The sequence below is a fragment of the Dermacentor andersoni genome, chromosome 4, assembly GCF_023375885.2.
Source record: "Dermacentor andersoni chromosome 4, qqDerAnde1_hic_scaffold, whole genome shotgun sequence".
Classification (NCBI taxonomy): Eukaryota; Metazoa; Arthropoda; class Arachnida; order Ixodida; family Ixodidae; genus Dermacentor; species Dermacentor andersoni.
Genome location: NC_092817.1, coordinates 164,913,789 through 164,929,280, shown reverse-complemented (window position 1 = coordinate 164,929,280; position 15,492 = coordinate 164,913,789). Strand labels below are relative to the sequence as shown.

At 44.1% G+C, this 15,492-nt stretch overlaps 1 long non-coding RNA gene across 1 annotated transcript; it reads left to right on the top strand.

The window, feature by feature from the left end:
* Nucleotides 1-5,230: 5,230 nt before the first annotated feature.
* LOC129382087 (uncharacterized) lies at nucleotides 5,231-10,041 on the top strand. Its single transcript, XR_008610162.2, has 4 exons — nucleotides 5,231-5,329; nucleotides 7,602-7,744; nucleotides 8,722-8,790; nucleotides 9,714-10,041. It is a non-coding gene; the product is annotated as an uncharacterized lncRNA (long non-coding RNA).
* Nucleotides 10,042-15,492: the final 5,451 nt, after the last annotated feature.

Genomic DNA, 15,492 nt, shown 5'->3' with positions numbered 1-15,492 from the left:
TGCAGATTCTGCGGCCTCCTAAAGTTGTATCTGACTATAGAATCACGTAATGCCTTGCTCTGGTTGCATAGACTTTAGCAACTTGATAGCACACAATGATCAGGAACAGAAATCTATAAAGGCACCCAAGCAAAGCTGGCTGGCCACACTTCCATTATGAGGGGCTGTAAACAGTTTTCGCCAAATATTCCCATGACATCCTTGAAAAATAGGTGGTGTTTGGCACTTTAATATAAAAAACAGATTACAGTGAATGCTGTGTACCATGTTAAAACAAACTGAGCTTGGTTATCTGCACAGCATGTAATGAAAGCTTGTGCTTCACGTAGGAAACAAAGTGCTCTGTCCAGTACAATTGTCGAGTTCGCTGTGGCACCTATTATGTTATTAGTGTCAACATACAAATTTTCAAAGGCCATTCATTTCACCATTATTTTTGTATGATGGTTCTTTCAATCAGTGCTTGTATTACATGAGCAGGTGGATTTGAAAGCAAAGCTTTGTTTGCAAACCTTCAGACTTCCATAATTGTGTGGCAAGGCACTGGCATGGTGTCGAATAGCTCACACTTCCTCGGTCCTGCACCAAAGACGCCCAATGCTCTATTTGAAGTTGGATCGCGCAACAATTCGACAGCACACAAAGAAGAGTAACACACACAGCAGAGCGTTCTGCTGTGTGTATTTCTCTTCTTTGTGTCCCGTCGAATTGTGGTGCAATTCAGCTTCAAGCTTCTGTACCAATATGAGTCTTCAACCTCACCAATGATCTAGTTATTAAGCCACAATGGCGCACATCTTTGAAATGTCCCAACACGAATTAGCTCTCCAACAAATCACCGCAAGCATAAAATTTTGCTGCACAGGTGTATGCACCTGCCATATTCTGTACCACTCAACTCGCAGGAATCAAAGGGGCAAGCATTAACCAGCCTTACTGCTGCCGTTACCATCATCATCATGACACCAATAGAAAGACAGTGCAGCGTTTCAGTAAAGGGAGTGCCGGAGGCAAAGGCGTGACAGCGAGGCTTGAGGCTTACAATAAAAGGAGCATTTACAAGACATGCTCAATGCCAAAATATGCTGCATATCGCTCATCCTACTTTGGCATTGCGGCAAGCTTTTACACGTTTGAGCATGTCATAGTTTGTGTAATCATTGCTCTAAAGCTGTACAAAAGGTCTATTCGCTCTGCAATGTTTATTTTTATCATGGCGGGTTAAAGACGAACTTTTCATTGGCATCCGCACCACATTTCTCCCGATATGTAATTTTGCCTTGGTGGTTCACGACATCGTAATGCACACTGAGTTCTGCAGAGCATTGGATCTGCATTGTTCTACTGCTGAAGAATTAGAGCCCCATTATGAGACGAAAATATACGATGTGTCCATACAGAATAACGCTGCCCCCCAAAAGGAAATACACTGAACCACTGGCACATGCACCAACAGTGAACACAGCAAATACTCTGAAGTATTTTCTTCATGCAAGCCAGCACACTAGGATTCTCAATGCATTTTCATTTTGCCATAAATGGATAGGCACAACCGGCTGCGCGCGACATCCGCATCTCGCACTGCAACGAACTGTGGAATGCCTTGCTGTTTCATAGTGCGGCCGATAGATGACGCATGACCAAATTCAGCATTATACAAACTAACTTGTACTAAGTAATCTCATAAAAAAAACCAAGTTCATTATGAGATTAGCATTCACAGGGTACTTCACACAATTTGTGATATCCATTTATCTATTTATACTTCATTAACCTCTTTCCCCAAGAAAGTGAGCCATTTGGAAGGCACCCTGATAGACAAGTAGAACAATCGGTAAAAAGTCAGCAACTAGCGAAAAAGTCAGTATCATAGGCTGCCGCATGTGTGACGTCGGTAACACAAAATTTAAGTCGGCTACACAGAAGTGACAAATTTGGCAATATGGTGCGTCTACACATTGCTTCAATGCTAATCACAGTAACGCTGACATGGAAGGCACCTTAATTCCTACGTACGTTCCGTCGACATACCCGACTACGTTCGTAATGTTTCCCCGAAGTAAGAAGCGTTTTTTTTATAAATGTCCACTCAGCGGCAGTCTTCGGGAAAGCCAGCCACCGCTTCCGCACTGCCGCATCAATAAGCGCATCAGACATCTCTGACACAGAGGCTCACAATAGTTTGATGACGTCCAATGTAACGCTCGGCGCTGACGCTTGCCTGAAAACTCCCAGTCCCGTAGAACCGGAGGGCGCAGAGGACTTGCTCTTCGACGGTGAGCGAATGAAGCCCGCCACGCTGTCTCCACAGAAGAGAGTCTTCGGCTAGCTCGTCACACAGCCAGCGCACTGATGTCTTCGGCAGGCCAAAATGACGCTGAAACTCCACGGCGGTCATGTACGCGAACGGGTACAGACGGTCATACTGACGCTTGCTGCCGCTGGCTGCAATAACACAGGCTGCCGCCGCCATGTTCCCGAGTTGAACTCGGAGGGGGTTTCGCGATGTACGAGTTAAGCACGAGTTCGCCTGTCAATCAATGACAGAGGTCACGCCCCGCTCGAGGCATCTAACTCTTGTGCGCGCACCCACCGCGGTTGGGCCACGCCCAACTTATCTTTCGGCAACAGCGACGCGGTGCCGAGCTGAGAGGCATCAACAATATTCACCACCGACATAAAACACGCACAACACACTGTCATCGGTGGTGTACTGCGCACTACTATCAAAAACAAAGCGTTGACTGTCGCTGGCTTCTCGGGCTGACATGGCCCCACAGCACGGTTTCATTGCCTGCATTGTGGCGACGTAGCGCACAGTTAAATAATTATCGGCACGTGACTGTAGCTGCTTGCAAGGCATCGATGCGCCGAGGGTGACGACGATGCTGAGGAGTGCGTATCGCAGCAGTCGTTTGAGATGGCTGCTCTGTCATCGGTGATGTATCGGAGACACAACGTCGTAAACACGATCAGCGTCCGAGAATCGCTCGCTCTTCTAGACCCAGTGCAATGGCATTTCTTCATCACAAGCACTGCGCACTCAACAGTTCCAACACCTTCCTCGGTTCCAAGTCTCATTCAATAACCGCACACAAGAGCCCTCACCTGCCAAAATGCAATTGCTGCGGTGTCGTTACGATATCCTTCTGCGATCGTTGCTTGCTCCAGCATAAGTAATCCGCAAGCACCTTGGTGCGCACAAAACACTCAAATACTGCGTACATGCGCTCAGAGGCACTTTCACTGGGCTAGCGATTACAAGCGATGAATTGTGTCGATGGGAAGCACGCCCTTCTTCGCCGAGGCTTCGCGCACAAAGATAAACTGGTACATTCTCACTAAACTGCGTCACTACGGGCACGACGGACCGCCATTTTTAGCGACGGCCGTTGCTCCCGTATTTATGACTAGCGTATCTTTTCTAGTTGGTAAATCGGGGGCATTAAGGCGCCTGCGATGAACAGTCGTACCACGGCGCTGCGTTTCTATTCACCTAATAGAGAAAGAGTGGTGATCACTGACATTATTGAGAATAGCACTGTAGCTACCCTAGGCGACTTCTCACCGTATGAACTGCCTCGTGCGTGCGACCCGCTTCAATGTATCCGCTTCTAAGCTTTCGCCTCACTGTCGCCACTCGCGGCAAAAAGTGCAAAATTTAATAATTTGCTCGATCTCCGTTTGTCATCAGAAATTTCTAGCATTCAAACGAAAAACAGACACTTAAAGAAATAATAAGGTTCGTTATTTTATTTGTTGTATTTTAACGTATTCGTTTGAGCGAAAGCGTAGGTGCAAGAATGCGCCGCATGTACCCTGTTCGCATTCGATCGAGGATATAAAGATAGTTGCCGAAAGAGGAGGCACGCCCTTGACGCCATAGAGTTAGTAGAACAACTCTAGAGGAAAAGCTGGGCCGGAAAAGTGGGAACCTCTAGGGCGCCGCCCTGTTGCTACTGGTCAATGTGGCCAGCGCAATTACTATTGAAAGAGCTGAAAACAAGTACAGGTCACCGTATGCTTTGTCATCTAAAAACGCATACTTGAGGTTTTATGAAGGTGGTGGGTTAATATTAAGTTTACAGAAAGCGATCACTAAGTCCGTGACTTATGTAAATCACGAACTACGCATTCATTTAATAAAGGATGACGCGAATTTCGGTTTCTAATCTGTTTTTTGGACGCGTAGTAGTTTCGTACAGTTTAGGTTTGACATGCGATCGCGCGTCGACATCGGACGCTATGGCACACTCGTGACTTCTGTGCCACCGAAGCCCCGAAGTGCCCAGGCATATACCTTCACATGTAAGTAAACGAATGTATCTCCTTGTTGGGAATATCACGCGAGTAGGCAGCTCTTGTGGGGCATCACAATCGTTTGAGAAGCGTCAAAGTAGAGCGTTTTTCTACATGCGGAGCGGCGTTTTTATTTGCAGGTTTCCCTTCAGTAGGAAATTGTTGGACAGGCGGACCAGCGCACCGGAATTGTACTGGCGAAGCCACAAGCAACTCAAAGAATCTGTTTAATTGTTGCACTTTGAACAATCATGCTTCTACAAAGGCCACAGCAGAAAAACAGCCTGATGCCGAGTATTTCTGTGCCACGGAGTAATCAAGAGGCGAGAGCCTAATGCGGACGAAATCGAGTGCATCGAGACTTAGAACGACAGAAAGCTGAGCTAGTTGGTAAGGATTCATTATGCAAAACAGAGGTGAGGCGTGCAGACAGGACACAAGAGTAGAGAAGTGGGCGGCGCTCGTGTTGCACTCTAAAAACTAGGAAGGGTATCGCAGGAGTGAAGCTGCCGGTTCACTCTTCAAAGCGCCGTTTTACTCTCGCAAAATGTCGAGGAGAGTGAAATGCATTGTTCACTCTTCACCAAGGAGAGAGTGAAATGTGCTTTTCACTCTCCCCTTCAGAGAGAGAGAGTGAAAAGACTCTTGCGACAATTGAAAAGAGAGAATCTTGCGGCAATAGAAAACAAAACGTAGCGTAATCTTCTGCTTCAACTGTAGGTTGCTGGTCCCGAACATGGCAATGTATCATTCATGCACGCTGAGCTCTTTAAAGAACACATCGTTTTGCTTCTAAGAGAAAAGGCCGCCGCAGTTCAAAGGAACGCGTAGCGAGCGCTCTACTTTTTCACTCGGAGTGGCTCCACAGCGCGCGCGCGCGCTCAAGATCGCGGAACAACACAGCTACGGAGAAAGGTGATCCTTCAGCGAGCAAAGGCCAGCCGAGGGAGATCGTGTCAGCCATCTCGCGTAGCCACGAAAACACGACAGTCGTTCGTCATGCCTTGGATATAACAACAAATCCTCCACGGTAAGTGAATTCTGACTTAGGTGCACATTCTCCGTATATGTCATGCTATCGCCAGGAAGTCGTCGCTGCGCTTAGGCGACGTGATTGACAAAGGACTAGGCGTACGCGCTGTCTCTCGATGTCAATCAAAAAAGCCAGTCGTCGCGATAACTGCATGTGATTTTATCACTTTGCCGTTGTCCGTAAGAGCTTTAAAAATCGCAAACGCTGCCAGAACTATGGTATGTTCAATAAGACGCCAGGCGAGAGGACGCTTAAAATGGTTAGTTCACCAGCCCGTGATTCCGAGCCTATGCGGAGCGTGATTAGCGTGCGTTTTGTGTGTTTGAATTTATTCAGTTTGGCAGTCTACTGTGTACGGAACGCTGTTGAACTAAGGAATCACATAACAGAAGGCGTCATTTTGCTGGCAGCATGCTTTTATTTTATAAGTAAACCGCGCGCTTGACGGTGTCTCGCGCAGGGGGAATCTGCGACCACTGAAGTTACGTGCAGCACCAGTGCTAGTTAGAAACTTTGCCGCAGGCATTCAGCTGCATGCTGCAAGAAGTCAGTTGGGCGCGTTATCTTGAACTTACTGAAAACGCATGAGGAATCCATGTTTTATGCTGAAAAAAGTATAAACCCCATATAAGCGATCTTGCGCGCGGCAGCTACAAGCGACGCGACGGAGATGGCTGTCGCGTTCGCTCGTCGCCTACAAGTCGTACTCCGTGCGAGCGACGATTTTGAGCGACGCCTCCCCGGTGTTGCCGGCATGAGGGCTGCAGTCACGCGTGACGCGTGCTTTAGTAATTTACGTTGATGTATTTTGCTATAAAAAGTAGCATAAAATATTTCCGGAGGTCTTGCAGTACGTTCTTATCCTTGCACGTATAAAAATTGAATCATTTGCTCGTTCCGCGCGACAATCGGTAGTATTTGAGCGATGTATGTACATCCAGTTCCGGCTTCGCGCTATTGGCTAGTCGCTCATAGCACTTCTGGGCGACGAGCGACGATTTCTAGATTTCCAGAACCGAGCCCTCTGTTCAAGCGACGGCCCGTTTTGTCGCTCGACGCCGTCGCTCGTCGCCGTCGCGCACTAAATCGCTCTCACAGTGTTTATCCGTAAGACTGAACTGTTTTTGCTCATGTTGAAATTGTGTGATTATAGGTCTGGTTTTGTCTCCTGTTGCGGTTTTCGTGCACGGTGCGAAACTGAAAGGATGCTTATGTCTACGAACTCGGTGAATTGTCGAGCAGCTAGTTACGCATCGGCATCGAATATAACGGCTGCTGTGTGGAATTACAATTGCAGGGGCGCTTTGCATACGCCTATTGTTTTGGACATGCCTGTGCATTTGCTAATATGAGTTGGCGTGTCAGAGTTATGTTATATGAACAGCTAAATTAGCCTTCCTCTGGGGGTTACAAGCGTAATGTGTGCATTTTGCTATAGCATGGCAGATCAAGATGTGTTTATCGCTTGAATATTTTTAGTAGAGAAATAAAATATCAAAATGAAATGTTGCTTTAATTCCCTGTTACCAGTCTGTCGTACACAGAACAATAGGTTGGTGTAATAAACTAATAACTGCGGTTTAACTGCAACTTTTACATGCCTACAAGAATCTAAAATGCTAGATTTCAAACTGCAGCAGTAGTCGGGTCTGTCAAAAATGAACTCCACTGCGCACCTCATGCATGAAAATAAGTTCATGCCATTTAGTAAGCTTAGATGCAGGTCGCAGTGAACTTTCTTGTTAGTATTGAAATGTGGGTAAGCTTGCCATAACAAGCCTTGTTGCCCTTTTTTATAGGCACATCCATATATCCATTGAGCTGAAGGACAATATTTTCATCCCTACTGAGCATCATGTTTGCAGCTATAATCCTCAAATTATGGCTTCAGCAGTGGCACAACCAGGGATGGTGCGGAGGGGGGGGGGCACACTGGGCACGTGCTTAGGATGTGTCACAAGTGGTGTTTGCGATACACCAGACTCATGACAGACCTATGACGTCTGAAGATGAGCAATATTCTATTCATTAGCAGGAGTATTCTAACATTCATGAAAAACAAGGATGAACTGTGGTTTATTTGTTTTTTTGCTTAAATCTAAAAATTGAAGTTAGTTTAGCAGTTGACTGTTGCAGTCATTTGGATGTTTTGCATGCATTTCACTAGGAAGACTAAGAGCTAAGACTTTTTTATTGCCATGGCCTTGACTGTCTTGATGTTGCTTTGTACCATGCCCTTGTGTTGACTTTTGCATACGATATTTTTCAGGCACCCGCTTTATATAACGCAAGAAGGCAGCTGCAAGGACACGAGGATGTGAAAGAGCCAGTGCAGCGCGACTTCACGTAGTGCAGAGGAGCCAATGCCAAAAAATCAAAATACATTGGCATGTTATTTGGACAAGAAAACTAGTATGTGGGTATATTGGGTGTACCATTTGACCAAATGTCAACAAAATCATGATACAGTATGTTACACGAAGATGAAAATTCTCACGTGCTCCAGGCAGTCATCTTAACATGGTATATTTATGTAATGTCTCTGATTGGAAAGTCAAATCAAGTATGCTCTCTGGAGACAAACACATAGCAGCAAGTGTCATTGAAAAGTTAAAAATGTGTTTTAAGAAAGCTGATTAGTTCTGAGAAATGACTGCTTTTTGTCTTGCCTCTCAACAGATATATCCATGTGATAAAAAAATAGTTGTACAATGAAATTGCATATTTGCTTAGCGACATGATACATACTTGCAATGAGCACGGTGCCTGTGTTTACTATAAAAAGCAACAGCCCATGCTTGGTTAGGTTAGGCCCACTACAACATGCAGGCATGGGTGATTGGCGCTTTTTTTATTTCTGTGTCGTGAGGTTTATTGACGTGCGTATATGTGCAGTGGCACGCAGTATGGCTAGTACAAAAAAAAGGGGGGGGGGGGGCAGATATATGTAGCTCACTGTACACGACACAGGGCAAAGGAAATCCGTGTTCAGCAACTATGTTAAATGCCATGTACGTAAATTTTACAACGCTACTCGTTCGAAGCGCGCACAGGTGCATATTGAAGACAAGTTTCCAGGGTAGATAATTTAGTTCGTAATTTACACTCATTTTGCTCTAACCACGAGACATAATAATTTGAATATACTGCACGGAAAAACCTAGAGCGAATTAAATTGTGTGTCAGCTTCGTGAAAATACATATAGTATTTCCTATGCATTAGGTTTTTTGCGTAATGCCTATCACGCCTATCTTATGACAGCCTATCTTATGATGTGTACTCTGTTTACATTACAGTTGTTTATTAGTTTACTCGTTTGTTTTGCGACTGATGAAATGCCGACATATATATATTTTCAACATTTGACAGAACCCTGTATGTTTTGCAGGGACAACCCAGGACGTGCATTTCTCAGCACCCAGTCAACTGCCAAAAGTGACTCAAACACAGGCCACCAGTATGTGGACATCAGTTGCAATTTCACATTATGCAGTTGGCGGCTGCCTTGTACGGAGGCTTTTTTTTTAATGAGATGGTGATGTCGTTCTAATGTACATTTTGACCACAAAGGTGCGATCATGTCTCACAGAGGCATATATGGTTGCTATTCTCTGCGAGGGACGTGTTCTCGTGTTCGTGAAGCATTTGTGTTTGGCAGTATTGTCGCCCAATGAGTCGGATATAAACACTAACTCGCCACTGCCGGCAAGTAGTTGCAAGCAACACAATATATTATTACGCTGTCAAGTTATTTATTCGAAGGAAAGTTTTGCAGCAGGAAAAAAGGTTGCTATTCCAGGTAAACATGTCTTTTTCTCACAGGTTATTTAGCCAAACTGTGGATGCATGAAATTCGTGACTTATGAATAGATTTTAATTTATTCTTTAGTAATGCTTCTAAAAGAGACTAGAAATAGCATGTGACTACCTCTGCAATCAGCAGACCATACATTTACAGTCATAAGTGGCAGTTCCATGCAATCTCGCACTTTATATAACCTTTCCTTTCAGCAACATTGGAACTGGTGGATGCGTTTTCAGAAGGAGAAGTGCACTTGACACTATATGTATGCGTGAATTCGGTTTTCTTTGTATGTGTCGGCTTACTGACAAACAGTGCAAAAATCTGTTGTACCATGAGCCTGACGACGCCTTCTGCTGCTAGAAATGCGGCACTTCGTATTTTATAGTACTGCATGACATTTAAATCAAAGCTACCACATAAAATGATCAAGAAAACTAACCGCTGTTATAGCTGTTTTCCTCAAAGAACGCTTGTCCTTTATGGGCTGTGTTAATCTGAGCTCTCTACCGATGTTTCAGTAGTATTATCCCTTAGTGAGTGAGAGATTCCGAGTAGACTGTGTGGTGTTTGTGCAGCGGGTCCGGCGGACCAATGGCACATCATGTGGGACTGTGCCAGGTTCCCGACGGCAGCTACCTCCAGGACTTACCCGCCAGAACTTCAAAGTGCACTGCAGTCTACAGACAAGGACTCACAACTATGGGCCGTCCAGCAGGCCCGGGGTGCGCTCGAAAAGCACAAGCCTCGTGACCCACTACAAACGGGCCCAACGGGGCTAGTGCAGAGTAGAGTATAACCCCGTGTCGACGCTTGGCCAGCGTCACGACTCGTTAAATCGTCGTTTGCCGGCACTTTATTAAAGTTATTCCTATCCTGGGGGCAATTAATCGTGTTAGTGTTTAAGTGGTGTCCTAATTATGTGCATTTGTTCCAACAAAGTTGTCTAGATTACTTTATTGTGTAGTGTAAAGCTTATGAAACCATCAGCAACTACTGAGTTGCTAACACGCATATGGATTTGTCACTATACAGGTGGAACTCGGCTGTACCACTGCAGTGCTGCGGAAATTGCCTTCACCAGCGGCTTTGCAACAGCTGTTTCGCAGCATGTCGGTATGTGTTAATATATAATTATGTTGGGATGCGCTAGTATTATGCACCACTGCTACTCTGTATTGTGACAGATCCATATGATAAGGGATGTAATGGGCACAGTGAAAACCTTTGAATTTTTTACTATGGTACATAAACAGGCTCTCCTTTTCGTCACTGGAGCAGGAGAGAAGGGCATGCAGGCACTCCTGAATGTACATATATTTCAAAACATGAGAGAGACATATACACACACACGCACACACACACAAACACACACAATTAAACTAAAGGCAGGGACGTTCCATCTTTCATTTTGAATTGAATTGTGCAGCGCAAAAATACAACACAGACCACAGAGAAGCACACATGTTAACAGGTTTGATACACACGTTAGTTCAACAGATTTGATACTTCAAGTGTGCTATTTTACACAAGGGGAAGGGAAAGAGGAGAAAATCTGAAAAAAAAGTGGAGTAGAAAAAAAGGAATCGTGCCAAAAGCATGAGAAGCATCGCGCAGCCAGGATCACCAGCAGGACATCTAAAAAGCACTCTGATAAAATTACACAGAGGACATCCTTACGTATAGTTTGTTTCAATCAACTCAGATCACATGCAGCCATTACTGCAATCAAGTTGTTTCCTTATGTCATATGAAGGAATGATGTGGGCCCAAAAAACTGTTTAGAGCTGAAGGATTATGTTCCATTCTAGCCTCATTGCCTGCTTTTTTATCATATTGTTGTCAGCTGCTTATGTTAGGGAAAAAGTAACAGTACGAACTGTTTCCCGATTCGCCATTCCACACAACATGTCTTTGTGACTATATGTACATGCAGATGATCCATAGTTGAAAAATATTCAGTACAGTAGAATCTCATTACAAGATGCACTTGGTTGTAAGAGACATCTGAAATATGGTTTGGTTGGTTTTCCGATGTTTGCCACAATAAAAATACTTTATACAAGAGACACCTTTGTTACTAAGGATGACTTTTTAAGTATTCACTACTTCGAAGGGACACAACCCAGACACATTCAGACACATTCACTTTGTGCACCTTGTGTGCTCCGAAGGGCGTAAGGATCACGCAATCCTTACACAAGTCAATCGCGCATGTCTCTTTTAGCATGAACCAGAAAAGGAGGGCAACGAGGACAGTGCAGGGCAGAAAGTGTCGGCAGTTGAAGCTGACGAGCGTCTAAGAGCACCTCAAAGGTACTGCGAGCAACAAGGCTTGCAAAGTGAAGTGTTTAAATTCCAGAAGTTGGCAAGGAAGCTAACACAATCTACAGTCACTAAAAAGCTGTGAATGTCTTCTTTAAAGGGCCCCTAAACCACCGAGGTTGAAATTTAGTTGCGGTGTTGCAGTTCTACACAATAAGGCAATGAACAGGTAGCCACGAGAATTTTTCGAAACGGTGCAGTAATAGTGGAGCTACGTGTGTTTGATTATCGAAAAGTAGTCCCCACTCATTTTACTCTTTCATCTGGCACACGCCATATGGACAGTATCGTCTTTTCCTTGCCTAGTACACCTCCAAATGTTACGGGACAGGCCAACACCAACGAGCTCTGTTGCTGCCGCGCTGGCCCGTCGTCCTGCGAGGGGTGGCGCTAATACAACGGAACTGTATGGTGACTCGTGTTGAAGAGCCTCATAGGGAGACCCTTCTGTTGGCGTTTCTGTTCTTTGCCCCCATTGGCTGCCCACAATGGCATCGCGCGCAACGCGACGAGGAAGAAGGAGTGTGTGTATTTGCTTGCAGGCCTTGCCGGCAGTCGTACACTTTCGTTTGACCTATCGACAGCACCGGAAACTGGTGACATCATCAGAGACAGCCTGGTGACGTCAGGACAAACTGGGGGGTGCAGGATAGGTCCAGAGAGGCGCACGGGGTCATTTTCTTCATATTGTGGTGCTCCGGCAGTGCTACGCACTCTGGCATTTGGCTGCGTCGATCGTGACGGCATTCTGATTTCGATACGCATGTTTACTTGAAATGTTCAAAAAATGTCGAGAAGTGGTTTAGGGGCCCTTTAAGCTACCCTGAGCATTTATTCCTTCAGATATATCAAAACATACTTTAGTGATGATGCATAATAAAGTGATCTAGTCTGGCTCCTCAGTGTCTCAAAATTTTTGGTATCGAGAGACATGTTTCCCGTGCCTCTTGAATATCTTCTGATGAGGCTTTACTGTAATATACACAAACAATTGTGTAACTCCTCCTGCAAGTATTATTCCTTAAGACCGGTCACTTATGTGCAAAGCTTGTGGTTAAGTCTTGATGTCCGTACTTTTTAGAGCTATGTTTATTAATTCATGCTGTTCTTATTGGTTCTTCGATGCAGGAGACAATGCCTACGAAATTATTGGCCCTGATCATGAGAGCCCTCAAGGGGCAAACAACATCTCTGTTGCAGAAGTGAGCCCGATACCACTTGGAAGTTACCATGACAGATGACACGGCAGCAATAGATACAGAGACTGCCATGTCTGCTGCAGCTGCAACAATGTACGAGGCAAGCAGCAGCGCGTCAGCATCAGCAGCAGTGTCAGAAGGAACCACACCAGGCCTGGTAGAGCAACATGTGTGCTATCACTGACTTTTTTTGTAGTGGATACAACTCATTTGCTCAACATACGAAAGCTTTTCACACGACTGTGAGCCAGTGTTATTGTGCAGCAAGTGCAAGACTAAGTTAGGTGTTATAACATAGTACAAGCATCACTTTAATATATGCAAATGCAAACATATTACAGTTGTTGCCTCCCCAGCCAGCCCACATAGTGACAACAATGTGGAACACATGGTGGGACACACCTCTCCCCCATTACAAGATAGTAGAGACTGTCAGTGTTGTTGCTAGATTGACTGGTCTTTGTAGGCAACTAGAAGGACAACACAGGTGTCATAAGATTGTTCTTGATGTTGTTGTTAAAGAGATAAAAAAGAAGTTTGATGCAGCTGAAGTGCCAACTGATATTGAGCAAATCAAAAGCAACCACCTGAGAAAGCAACACTATCGAAATTTGGGTATCTATGTGCCGCCAACTCTGGTAAGAATGGCATAGGACAGAAGTGTGATGAAAATCACACAGACACTGCTGTTGCATCACTGGCCACAGTGAGCAGCGACTTGTAGGGCAAGAGAGTCAACTGAAACTAACATTATGATATAGTGTCATGCTCCCATGTGACCACTTTTCAAGTTATTTTGCAAGATACAGCTCAACCTCCAGAAACGAGACTGCAACTTGTCTGTAAAAAAGCTTTCACAAAAAATTATTCATAACACTATTAACATAGCAGTATCTTTTTTTTTTTGTGTCGGTTCGAGGTTCCCGGCTGTCCATTAATGCAAAAATTGAGGAAAAAAAGAACATGTGTCGTACTTACACCTTTTTAACAAGTACGAGGGGACAGAACTTTTCTAGTCATGCATCTTCACCATACTGTCAAGTTTTTAAATGCCTTTTATAATTATTATTACCAGTTATATCTGAGTGCATTGTATGCATGTAGCAGGTGTAAAATCAGGTCAGTTGGATCAGATGCCTTATCTGCAAGCGAGCCCTATATTCAAGAAATTTGAAATAAAACGTTAGAGACACAGTATTTCAGCACTTTATTGCCTGTGGTTTAAGCATTGCTCAATACTTTTGTGGGTGGCAATTTCAACCGGCACAGCACTGCGCTTTGCCACAGTCACATTTGTCTTCAAAGCGGTGTTTACCATTTGTGTTGATCTGTTTGTGTGTGCATAGAGCAAGTTTTTAATTTATATTTTTCTACATTCTTGTGCTTGCACTAAGCTTGTATAAGGCAGTTACAAAATGTGCGTCACTATAACGAACTGTTCTGTTGAGCTTACACTTGCAAATAATCGTGTTCAGATGGCCGCACTTCTATGCGGGTGCACCGCTAGCTTTGTGTATGTTCTCATGTTTGTATAAAGCTTATATAAGCTAGTTAGAAAATGTATGTCACTAAGCATTGTGATATTCTTTAAAGAACTGCTTGGTTGGTTTTACACTTGTGAATTAGTATTGAGGCGGTGGTATTCCCATGTATGCCCACTGCTAGCTTTCTGTGTCCTCACGTGTTTGTATTAAGTTTCTACAAGGGAGTTACAGCATGTACGTCACTAAGCGCTGTGATATTTTTTAATGAACTGCTTTGTTGGTTTTACACCAGTGAGTAATAGTACTCGGGTGGCACTAGTCATGTGTAGGTACACAGGGACCATTTGTATACATTATGCTCATGTAAAGCAGTTACAAAGTGTATGTCACTAATTACTGTGATATTTGTTGAATTGCTGTGATGGTTTTACACATGTGAATAATAGTGGTCAGGACACAGTACTTGCGGTGTATAGTTGAATTTATACACTGCCAAGACATGGGCTGTATACGTACCAAAAGAAATGTATGTCATTATATTATTGTGATTATTACTGTTTGGATTTTATTAAACTGTAATAAAATTGTTTCTTGTATCTATTGAGGTATGGCAATTTGTCATGCAACCAAACTGAGAGCCTGCACTTGTGCATACAAATAAACAGCTAATTTAAAAGTATACTGCTCATATTCTGCTAAACCAGTTTAACAAATCTTGTACTACAATGCTGGAAAAATGACAGAGCTGACTCGGATGTACAGAAAAAGTTCTGCACTGGCTGAAGGACTGCCCCACACTGGAGTTCGTAATGTTGCGTTTATTGGAGTAGAACAGAAAGTGCACTTGTATTAAAAATGCGACAGTCGGTGCAGAAACATAAGGCAGACGAGCGGATGTGGCACATTTTTTTCAGGGCCCTCCATGCCTACTACTGCTTTTCTAATCTTCCTGTGCTCTGCGTATAAGCCCCTGTTCAGCCAAGGTTTTTACTCCATGACAGTTGTTCTACTGGGTTCGTAGCAATATTGAAAAAAATAATTCAATGGTTTTCAAGGACTTTCGAGGCCCCGACACAGTAACTTCAAGGACCTCGTGCAATGTGGGTAGTAGTTTGGACAGGCAATAACTTGTTCAAGAACACCGTTAACTTTAACGCAAACAAAAGAAAACAAAACAAATCGCATTTCAGTGATTTCAAACATTTGAAAGACTGCTAATTTGCCTTTCACCGCCCACCACTAAACGCACACAAGGAAGCATTTCAAGAAAGCGCTCAAAGTTTTTCTGCAATAGCACAATTAACTACATGGACCTGCAACATTTGCAGTTCTTGAATACTGTTTGGTTT